Source organism: Benincasa hispida, chromosome 8, assembly GCF_027475165.1.
Source record: "Benincasa hispida cultivar pf3 chromosome 8, pf3_genome.v1.1, whole genome shotgun sequence".
Classification (NCBI taxonomy): domain Eukaryota; kingdom Viridiplantae; phylum Streptophyta; class Magnoliopsida; order Cucurbitales; family Cucurbitaceae; genus Benincasa; species Benincasa hispida.
Window position 1 is genome coordinate 33,404,057 of NC_143485.1, and position 11,782 is coordinate 33,415,838.

Consider the following 11,782-nt stretch of genomic DNA (forward strand, 5'->3'; position numbering starts at 1 on the left):
AACTTTAGATCAAGTGGGAGATTGTTGGGGTTGATGCCCTAAATCCCATGGTCCTATAGTTTGTAATTCTAATGTACAAACATCTTATATTTATTTAATAAAATATATGATATTTTATTTCAATTTTAGTTGCATTAACCACAAACCAATAAACTAAGATCCAAGATTATCTTGTATCTTAAACGTGTTTGTCGAGACATACGGATGGATAATGTTTAAGTGATAATCTAAATGGTATGTAATAGATGAATAAGGGTGGATACCTTATCCTGGTGACACTACGAGTATGACCCGCTTTGCAGATGCTACAATTGTTGCTAAGTCCTACAATGATCTAATCCTGATCATTTATGTAGAGATATGTGAGCCGTGATATTCTATATAAAGGATTTTGTATAAGACCGGACCATGAAATGTTTAGTCTCATTATATAATGTCATTCATAATAGAGACTTACATTTCACCAAGATGGCCATAGGTAACATGACTTGAATCTTGAGTGAGTTGTGAACTTTTGCCTATGAAGCCGGTTTTTTTATTTGTATGGGTGAGAATGATCAAATCGTTGACTCAATAAGCCTACCAAATTGGACATTCGTCTGATTGGGGAGCTGGGAACATAGTTACAAAAGAAGGAATTCACTCCCTCCCCAATGTCGGGGTAAGTAGATAAATTTCTCCTTAAGATCTGATTTCGGAGCTTGAAAAAAATGACGCCACACCTTCTCTTGGTCCAAGAGGGGTTTGATCATAGTTGGATTACGATTTATTGTTCATTTGAGGGACCAGTGGTACTTAAGAAGTTAGATGTAACTAGAGGGGCAAAACGGTAATTTTGGTCCAACTGTACTGACGAGCAATTTATGGAAGGTTATCGTATTGTTGACTGGTTATATCCAATGGACACAAAAATATATTTGTAGTGCGAAGAGTGCAGCTATCAATCTGTAGTGGAATGCCTGACATTAACGAATGGTGAATAATTTAATTAAAGGAGTTTAATAAATTATTTATGTATCATTGGAGCTTCAAGTTATAGATTCATGAGATCCCTTCGATAGCTCAACGGGAATAAATGAGAATAAGTTTTTTGATTAATTTGAACTGAGAAAATTAATTATATATGATATAATTAATTTAATTTTAATTATATAAAATATAATTACTATAATGTATTTGATACATTGTAACATAAAGTATATATGAGAGGAAATAATTATTTTATTAATTTATTTTATTTTATATAAATTATTTATTTTATTTTATGTTTTAAAAATAATTATTGGAGGGAGTTGTAACTCCCTCCGCCTTCTTTCTCTCCATCGCATTATTGGGGCGAGAGAGGTTCTCATTCTCTGTTGTGTGCAAAAAACAATATACAGAGATATTCTCTCTATACATAGAAGTTCTGATAGTTTTTTTCCTTCTCATTATCTCCTCTCTCAAAAATTTTTTCATCCCTATCAAAATAGACAGAGCCCACAACTCCTAGGTTCTCATCCTAGAATTTTCCTTTGCGGTGATGCCCAATTGGAGATCGAGGTATTTACCAGTGAAGATTAGAACTTCAAAGGAAAGGGTTTCAAATTATTATTATTATTATTATTTTGTATTTCTCTTTAAGCATGCTATAAATTTTTGAATTAAATGCATATTTTTCTATTATTCTCTGTAAAATTCTATATTCTATAAATATTGGAAGGTGGGACGATCGATTTCCGCGCAAGGACCTTTAACCCGATTGCTTCACATATAACAATCGAGATATTGACAACCTGTATTAGATAGTAATTAGACAACAATCAGATAGTAATTAATATCATTGACATTAAAAAAACATTCAATATCAAAGAGTAGTCAAACAATCATTAGATAGTAAATCAGTATAAGATATTAATTAGATAATATAGAATTCAAATAGTGATTAGATAACAATCGTATAATAATAAATATCAAATAAAAATCAGATAGCAATCACATAACAATCACATATAAATTAGATAGCAATCAAATTCAAAGCGGAAATCAATGAATCATGACTGCATGAGTGGAATTTGCCATGTTTATAAAAAAATATAAACTAGGGACACGCTCCAAATTTTCAATTTATTTGTTATTAAAGTTGCAATTGTCGTATTTTAAAACTAAAACTAAATGTCTATCCTTTAATTATTTGTTTATTTATTTACTTTTAAAGTTTAGTCATTCTCGAGATAAGATTCTAACCATCAAACTTTCATATGATAATTATTAATTACTGTCCCATCTATCTATTGAGATGGTTGATATATATATATATATATATATATATATGTACATACGTATGTGTATATATATAAGAAATTGTCAGAAGGCTATTTTCAATTTTCCCCCAGTCTCCTCTTTAGAAGTCTTTTATGTCCCTCTATATTTTATGAATTTAATTTATTTAAATGTCACCATTATTTTAGTTTATCACAATGACGAAAGATTGATAATTATTTTAACTAATCATACGATTAGTACGATAGTGAATAATTAAATTGATGGACGTTAGCACGAGCCTAATTTGATTGATATTACACCAAACATTTCTTAATCAAGAAGTCAAAAATTTAAATTTTCCATCACTAAATTGTTGTACTGAAAACTTGTTTAGAATATAAATTTAGTTCTTATCATTTGATGAATCCGAATATGGTCAATAGTCGAGTGTTGTTTTTTTTCTTTTTTTTTTCTTTTTAGTGAAATATCATTTCAATAATAAATTGTTCAATGCATCAATTGATCAATTCCATAGGAAAACAATGGGTACGGTTTTCCAAATATTATTAGAAAGTACGATATATGTATATTCTAAAAAAGAATCCTTATTGGATAAGTAAATTTGACCATTTCTATTGCTCTATTTACTTATTCAACTCAACAAAGAGAGATATCAAATCTATAATTTAAGACTTTTTTCTAAACATTATATAACGAATTGATTTAGTATGAAAAATTACTTTTTTTTTTTTCTCTTTTTCTAATAAGAGCAGTTGAGAGCAAAGAAAAACTAAACGATAAAATATCATTACTTCAGAAAAATTTTCAAAGCTTTGACATTAATTAGTTCCAAGCGATAGGCAAAAACGAGCATAACTTCATTGGTATACACATGTGATGATGATCAAGACATGTAGAATCCGAATTACCCTACCTTTATTATATTGAAAAAAAAAATTGTAAGGAAAAAAAAGGAACAAAGATTGAGCATACTTCAAATGATCAAAACATCGATGATTTATTACTATAAATCAATGGTCAAATTTTCATCTTTCATAAATTGTAGTCGCAAGAATTTAGAGAGTTAGAATGATCTTGAAGTTCAAGTTGAAATTACCACCAATTGATTTATAATATAATGTCTATATAAGGAGAATTACCTTATGTATCTCTTCTCATCTAATGATGATGACTTCACCTGTGGAACCTGATTTATTGGTTGGCCCACAAACATTTTAGCCTGTGCAATCTTTGTCAAAACGCTCTATTTCGACATTAGGACTATCTTTTCTAGTCTTAGAGTTGATCATGTTGAGGATCTCACATTCAAAATATATGGAGACTTCACACAATCTTAATTGAATACATGAGTTACTCCTATCATTATCAATTAGTTTTGACATGGATCCTAATATCAAAATAATATAAAATTAGAATCCATGAAACCCAAACACGTATTCGACAAAACAAATAAAAAATAAATAAAAAAGATCTAACCTAAGAATGGTAAATTCCAAAGAGGCACCATCTTAAGGAATAATTTTGAGGATCCCACATAAAAAAATGAAGATCTCACAATTTTTAAAAGATACATCGGTTACTTGATAGCTCTCTAAACGAGCTATCTAATTTCTTTGCCTATGTCGGGTTATTTATTATGTATTTAACGTTTAAATGAGTTCTTATACAAAAATTTGAGCAAACGAAGCTTTTGGAAAACTTTGGATTCAAAAACGGGCTTAAATGGTGAAAATAAGAGTCAAGTGGATCATTCAAGAGGAAAATGAGGCCAAAATATATGTACATTATCTGTCTTGGATTTAGAATAATTTTTATATGATTTTATTAGATTTGACGTTGTTTGTTCAAGTGATTTCCAAGGATTGAGTTTGAGATCAAGATTCAGAGTTACGAAGAAGTAAAACTCTGCACTAAGGACTGCCAAGAACCGAGCAACGCCGCGACACCAGTCACAGAAGGCGCGGAATAACCACACTATCGTGGCGCTAGACAAGTGTGTTGCAGCATTGTGCAGGCCTGCAATGCTATCATAGGGTGCCACGGCGCCAATGTGTCATTTAAGGAAAGTTTAGGCCATTTTGGAAAACTTTTGCCTAATTAATCTATGATTTTCTGCCAGCTTCCATGATCATGTTTTAAAGTTTTAGAGGCCTAGACAAAGTGTTTCGAGGATAGAACCGAGGTCCTTGATGCTGGAGTCAATGGGAGAGTGTTGAAGGCTAATTCCACCAGGGAGACGGGTTCGGAATGTCGGATAATGCCTTTTTTCTCATTTTTATCTTGGATTTGTTTTTTTTTTCTTTTTGCTGTATTACTAAATTCTCATACTTCTAATGTTAGATTGATTTAAGGAATATTGCTAAACACTTTTGTCGAATTTAATTTACATTAATACTTTGTAGCATGACTGTTCTTAATGTTTTTGGATGTTTGATCAATATTTGGATGATTTCATTACTTAAATCTTTCTTTAATGAGTAGGCTTTAGACTAGATCATGCATGTTAGACTATCATTTGAGCATACTAGAGTAGTTGTATAACGATAGAGATTGTTGATGAAGAATCTTAATATTTCACTTAATTTAGTTTCAAGCCATTAGTAATTAGAAATTAAATGAAAGAAAAGATTATTTTCGAGAGTTTCAATTTGTTAATTGGTTCAAGAGGTAAAACAACTAAGTTTAGTAATTCCATGAAATCAATACCCTAGAGCATCTCTTTGTTAATAATCTCCATACATGATCACTTGTTATTTGTTTTCCTAGTTTAGTTTAGATTATTTTCATCGTAAGTCGATTCCTAAATAAAATTGAAACAATCTCTAAATAGCTAAAAGATTATCCATCTGATTTTCCACGACATCGCAGCATTGTTGCATGCATGATGCTGAAGACAAAAGCATGGCATCACAGAAGTATTGCGGCGCTATCCTGTAGCACCACAGTGCTACAAAATTATGGAAAACTAGGATTTGCGGATGAAAGGGCATAAAACTGTAACGTCATCCCTAGGCAAGAAAAGGGGATACAATCCTGGCTAAAAATATGGAAGGTCTCTAGTGCAAGTCAAAGGGCAAGGAGGAGTGAAAAATGTCCCTACACGAGGCATGTAGCCTCCAAGGCTATTTTCCTTGTATTTCTTAGTTTTTGCTTAGCTTTTGGTTGTATTCTTTCAATAGTATATTAGCTCGATATCGACGAGCCTTGACTACTACTCTTCAATGTGTATTCTTTTTTAATCATATTATAGTATAAAGATCTTAGATGAACACTTTGTAATTTTGTTAGGATTTCTTATTTCTTATTTATTCAATGTCTATGACACTCATCTTTATTTATTCCTCTTAATCATGTTTCTATATGAATGACCATTTACACAAAGATGCTTTATCACTATACATTAAATCTCAATCCATAATCATTGAGCTCCTTAATCGCGTGATATCAAGTTTAAGTTAATCTTGTAGAATTGTTTGATTACCATTCAATTAGCATGGTTTAATTAACTTAGATGAATATCAAGTTAGTTGACTTATGAGACATTATTTGCATGTCATGCATATTATTGTATCCTTAGAACTTAATATGATTGATATATTGGTTTGTATCAATAGATATATCAGTAGTATCTTTGATATCTTTTATATTTTGTATATCCGTCAACTGCTATATAACTGGTATACAAAATGTTAAAAGTATATCTTGGTTATACTAAATATATGAGTCAATGTATGCTCGTGTAGTTGTTGCTATTTTTGGACTTAATTCTTATTTATTATTTGTTGTTATGGAGTATTAATTTATTAGTACATTGTAATCATTTAATATAGTTCATCTTATTGGTAACCATTCTCATTAGAATATTCGTCGAGGTTAGGAACATATTAACATTAATTGTTACATATAAAATGCCAAGACATCAAAGATAAACCCCATATACAAAATGATTTAATCTCTAACAAAGTTATTGGGCAAATCATTTGAATACAATAATAATTAAGATTTTGAAATCAAAGATAAATTAAGAATATGTTTGGAATATTTTCAAGTGTTTAATTTAAAAAAAAAAAGTCATTTTAGAAGAAATTATAGTGTTTAGTAACCACTCAAAATAACTTTTTAAGTGTATTTTTGTAACGACATGACTTTTTCGGATCTTTAACTCTGATACTACTAACATGCATGTAATTTCAAAACAAGAACCAGTCGACCCTTTTATTGTAAAATAATAATTTTCTAAATAATAATATAATATTTGATTCAGGATCCCTAAAATATTGAAAAAAACATTTAAATAAATCTAAAACATTTAAATTTAAAACTCAAAACTCAAACTTTTTCATTTGAACATTTGAAATTGCTTTAAAATATCATAATGTGCGGAAGCATTAACACTTTTTCCATATGGCACCTTTAGTAGATCTCCTCATCAAGCGCATGGTATGTTCGTTGTCTTTATTTGAAAAACATATCATAATAAAGGATGAGTCACTACAGAAAAAAGGTCTACTATAGCTTCGAAAAAATGCTATCATAGGTCTATTATAGCATTTTGTCCAAAATCGTGACAGCCCATGCTATTAAAAGTATTGAGCTTTTTATGGTACTTTTTAAACGGTATAGAAAAGTTCAACCTTTTATAGCATTTCGTTACATGCTATAATAAGTAGTTCAACTTTTTATAGCATTTCATTACATGCTATAATAAGTTTCTTTCTATAGCACTTGCTAAATGCTATGAAATGTTCGATTTCTTATAGGGTTTTGTAAATGCTGTAAAATACAAGTTTCAAATAGCACATTTAGTCATTTGTAACACGTAAGATAACATTTTTTTAAAGCTATAAATTCACTTATATAGCAAAAATATGTAGTTTTTATTTGTTAATTATAGTATTTATTTACGATTATAATTATTTGTTTAATGAAAGCTATAGTAAGTCTTATTGTCATCATTTTGTATTCATAGCATTCATTAGCTTTTTATAGCTTTAATGAATCCTATTGTTGCATATTTATAACTTCTCAAATATGTCCATATAATCCTATATTGTTGTGTTTCATATATTTCTGCACATTAAAAATCAAATAAAATTAGATTTATATAATCTCCAAAATAAATGTTATCAAAATAAGCATTCAATAAAAGATTCATATATCCCACCAAAAAAGATATTTAGTAATGAGGCACTAGAAACTTAGGGATGAAACAAAACATAGATTTATAAATTAAAAAATATGTCGATATCAAATTCCAAAATAACTCCAACTGTGTATGTAGTCGACCACAAAATACTTAAAGATGCATGTACTGATAGTACTTCATCAACCTACAAAAAAAGTTAAGTAATAAAAAGTTTAAGTAATGTTATTAAAATAAAGAAATAAAATAATCGATAGATATACGTACTAATTAAAACTTTGTCAAAGGGCCATGCAACTATACTACCGATTGCATCTTCTATGTAAGTCATTTCTGAGTTTGACCTTCATAAAAATGCATCATGTTTTATTTACAAGTCTATTCAAACTCGTGCTTGTGGACCAAGGGGAAGATGATGAACAAGAACTTTTGGGTCATTTGAAGACCATCGACCTTCAATAACTACCTCTTTTGTACCACATCAATCTAGCAACTTGCACTTGCGAAGAGCATTATTATTGTTAATTCTCTATCAACAAGGCAATATAAAAAGAAATATATAACATAATGAGAAACTTATTAAAAGTTTGTTAATCTAAAGATGGTTCAATAATCTTCAAGTAATAAATAAAGAATATAGGAATTAAATAATAAATACTTTACCCAAGGTGAAGATACCACATGGTTAATAGTAATGTTGTTAATCCAAGGTCCATTTAAAGCATTAGAGAGATGTTCACTTGTATTTCCCTAAATTAAAAAAAAAATTAAAAGAAACAAAGTAAAAATATTAAATAATAAGAAAAGATAAACATAAACCCACATCGATTCTACTAGTTAGTAGCATACTTGAACTTTGAGTATGTGAGGTATCAAAGATCTCATTTCAATCATCTCTCCATCAATCTTGTTACACTTTTCTTCAAGTTGGGTATAATTCTCTCTTTGAGAAAATGCAGATAACTTCGATGTGGTCGCTCTAAATCTGAGTCCTCTAACATGACCACGATCAGGACCAAGAACTTTGCTAATTGCATCATCTTTCATATTAGTTGAGGAAGTGTTTGTCCCTTCGTTATCGATTTTTTCAATACGTTCCTAGCATTCCATCAATTAGCAAAACAATAGTGGTAAAGGAAGAAAGAGCAAAACATTCCATAAATAAAAATTTTACATATTACTAACTACTTTAGGAGTCCACAAAATATTCAAAGATACATTTCAAACTTTCACATATTACTAACTAGTTTAGAAGTCCACAAGACATTCAAAGAAAGAAGCAAAACCATACAATAACTATAATCATATCATTCTATCCTCAACTTATGAGTTAACAGGATTACCATCTCTTTTCATGTGTGTCTTGGTCCATAGTGCAACTCTAGTCACTGAAGTGGAGGTTGAACTACTCTTTTTCTTAACAATAACACATGCATATTCATTTAGTAACAAACTAAAATAATGAATATAATTTTAAGTCACTATAATTAATACCATTTCTTCTGCCAATCGAGCATAACCCTTACAACTACATGTATGTGGAAGTTGCCTTTTCTTCATGGACTTGAACTTTTCACTTGTTGCCTAATCAAATAAAAATGTATATGCACAAATAAATGAATGATTAGAAAATGAGTAATAATCTTATGAACTTAGAACAAGTAACAGTGAATTACCTTGAATTTTTCACTTTCTTTTCTTTCACAAAGTCCATCCAATCACTCATAGATTGTATATTGGCTGGTTTCAATTGAGCAAGTTCGTCTTCACTAGATGCCACAAGAATTTTGGACACAAGCCGTTAATTCCTTGATCTCCATAGCCTACCCATCTTTTGAAAAAGATAATTTTTTTTGCCAAGCTTCGTTCATAGTATATCTCAACTATAATAATATTTAATGTAATGATACAAGATAAAAAAGATACTACAATTACTCAAAACACATATTTAATGTCACATACATATTTGGATTTATGTGCACAAAATTTCTTTTAATCTAGTAAGGTCATAGGTACTACCTCTCTCACGAGTGGACCTAAAAATGAAGACAAGCCTATTGAAGTCTTCCCAATTGGTTGCCCATACTCATTATATGTTATATCAATTCTATTCTATTCATCAATGGCAATGATTTTCATTTTTGTAGGGCCTCTACATCTCTTAGGGAGTTATTTCATAATTTTCTCGGGAAGACTGACATTCTCTTCATCTTGTGATCTTTCTAAAATTGGTGAGACTTGACCCGTAGAATATTGAGATCCACTATCATTGTCCTCCATTGTTGCTAGGCCTATTGAATGTGATTTCAAAAGTTTAGAGCGTCACTTTCATTGTGCATGTGAATGAAAGTTAATGTACCTTTCATCGATAGTATCTCTTGCTACCATCACTAATTTCTAAAAACTAAATTAGTTTTATGTTATCAAGCGCGCACGCATGCACACGTGCGCACAACGCGCACACACACATATACACACACATGCACGCACGCATGCACATAGAGATCTAAGTTTCAAGTCAAGAGTCCTTCACAATCATTTCTTATATAACAACATTCTTTGTTATCTTCATTCACACTCTCCAATGGGGTATAACCTGTGTCATCAATGAGTGTATCATATTGTCCATCATATACCTCTAAATCATAAAATCTTTTGGGTGGTGTCTTTAATACAACATACCAATTGGATGTATTATGCTCCCTTGAATGAAATACTTGTTTCGCTTGAGATGCAAGAATAAACGGCTCCTTCATAAATTGATGTTGGCTTTGATATAAATTCACAAGTTTAAAACCATCATCAACTTTCACTCCATTTGAAACATTCATCCAATCACACCTAAAAATGTGATTTTGGAATACATAATAGTCTCATACAATAATTTAGGTTAACACATCATAATAAGTAACCTTGTCAACAACTTGAGCTTCATCTCTAGAACTTGACCTACATAATGTATTTGCTTGGATAGAGATACTACTATTTTGAGTCAATCTTTCAATGCTCTTTACGTGGAATCTTTGACCATTAATAAAAAACCCGTATAAATCATCACATATTTTTTAGGACAATTTTGAAGCCATATTACTAACTTTGAATCTTTAGTGGTTAATGAATCAATTCAATCTATAAAATCCAAATAAACTAGTTATTTTTTGTTATTTCAACACTTATTCTTTTCAAGCTAATCAACCAAAGCATAAGACTAATAACACATCTTCGATTTTAACCATGAAGGAAATTGGTTGGAGTGTAGTTTCCACAATAAGCCATTATCTTTGGCAAGTCTTCTATTTGAGACAAGTAACTCATTCATATGCATCCAATAGAGAAACTTAGTTCAATGTTGATTCTACAATAAAAATGAAGAGACTAATACTTCATATTGAAATGCTTACTCTATATATGGTTCTATTTCAGAAGTGTTAAATAACACATATCGATGTGCATTCATTAAATCATCATCATCCATTGTAATTGATATCCCAGTTGATATTGGACGACTTTTAAGAATGAAATCACTAATCAAGTCTTAATTCTGATGTTCTTTTTGAAAAACTTCTAGTGGCACTTTAAAAAATCCATTGGAAAAGTTGACACATTCATTTGTTAAATAACATTCAGCAATACATCCTTTTGATCGTGCTCGATTCCTAACATATCCTTTAAGCACCTTCATATATCTAAGTTAATAGTTGATCATAATTACATAATGACATTACCTTGAAGTTATATATAATTATAAACAACACACCACCTTTCAAATGGTTACATTCAATGAAATTGAATGAGTCCACATAATCGAGTTTCATGTCCAAAATGAACAACCAAGTGTGTCATTATGTCGAAAATTGAAGGAGGAAAAAATATTTCAAGAAGGCACAATATTTCAAAAACTTCCTTTTCAATCTCTACCAACTGCTCTCTATCAATCATGCGTTGACAAATTCTATTGAAGATTAAACACAATCTCGTTATTGTATTTTTTTGGCCCTTTTGGTAGCAATCCTCTCAATGCCACGGGTAGAAGTTGTTGTATTAAAACATGACAATCATGAGACTCTAATCCTATAATCTTGGAGTCATCAAGAGATATGTAGTTTGAGATATTAGAACTATATCCATCGGGCAACTTCAAGTTGTACAATATTTTACAAAAAGATTGTTTCTTGGATTTGGAAAGTGTATGTGGGGCTGTAAGAAGGTATATTGATTTCCTCTTTGTTGTAGATATAAATTAACTCTTATGCTTATTACCTCCAAGTCTTTTCGTGAATTCACTCCATCTTTAGCTTTCTTGTCAATGCCCAATAAAGTCCCCACAATGCTCTCACAAATATTTTTTTTTATATGCATGACATCAATATTATG

General features: G+C 30.3%; 2 pseudogenes; both read right to left on the reverse strand.

Annotated features, from left to right (window-relative positions):
- Nucleotides 1-7,889: 7,889 nt before the first annotated feature.
- LOC150034520 (uncharacterized) lies at nucleotides 7,890-9,242 on the reverse strand (annotated as a pseudogene).
- A 679-nt stretch (nucleotides 9,243-9,921) lies between these two features.
- On the reverse strand, nucleotides 9,922-10,733 carry LOC150034521 (uncharacterized; annotated as a pseudogene).
- Between the last annotated feature and the right edge of the window lie 1,049 nt (nucleotides 10,734-11,782).